Source organism: Cyprinus carpio, chromosome B24 (assembly GCF_018340385.1).
Source record: "Cyprinus carpio isolate SPL01 chromosome B24, ASM1834038v1, whole genome shotgun sequence".
Classification (NCBI taxonomy): Eukaryota; Metazoa; Chordata; class Actinopteri; order Cypriniformes; family Cyprinidae; genus Cyprinus; species Cyprinus carpio.
Genome location: NC_056620.1, coordinates 7,291,665 through 7,291,926, shown reverse-complemented (window position 1 = coordinate 7,291,926; position 262 = coordinate 7,291,665).

Below are 262 nucleotides of genomic sequence, written 5' to 3'. Positions count from 1 at the left end.
CTCAAGAAGAAAAAGATAGATGACTGAAGCAGAAGAGGGAGATTCCTCAGAGGGAAGGATTAGCTTGCGCAAAGGGTGAATAGGCAGTTGAGAGTTCCAGGGCACCCCATATGCCCGTAGGGCTGATCTTAGAGACCCAGAGGAGACCGTTGACAAAAGAATTATTGAATAAAGTCGTTATTTTTGTTGTCTTCACTTACAAAAAATGTTCCTGTCACTTCATATAACCCAGATTGCACGTCTGATGGCAGATGGAGTATTG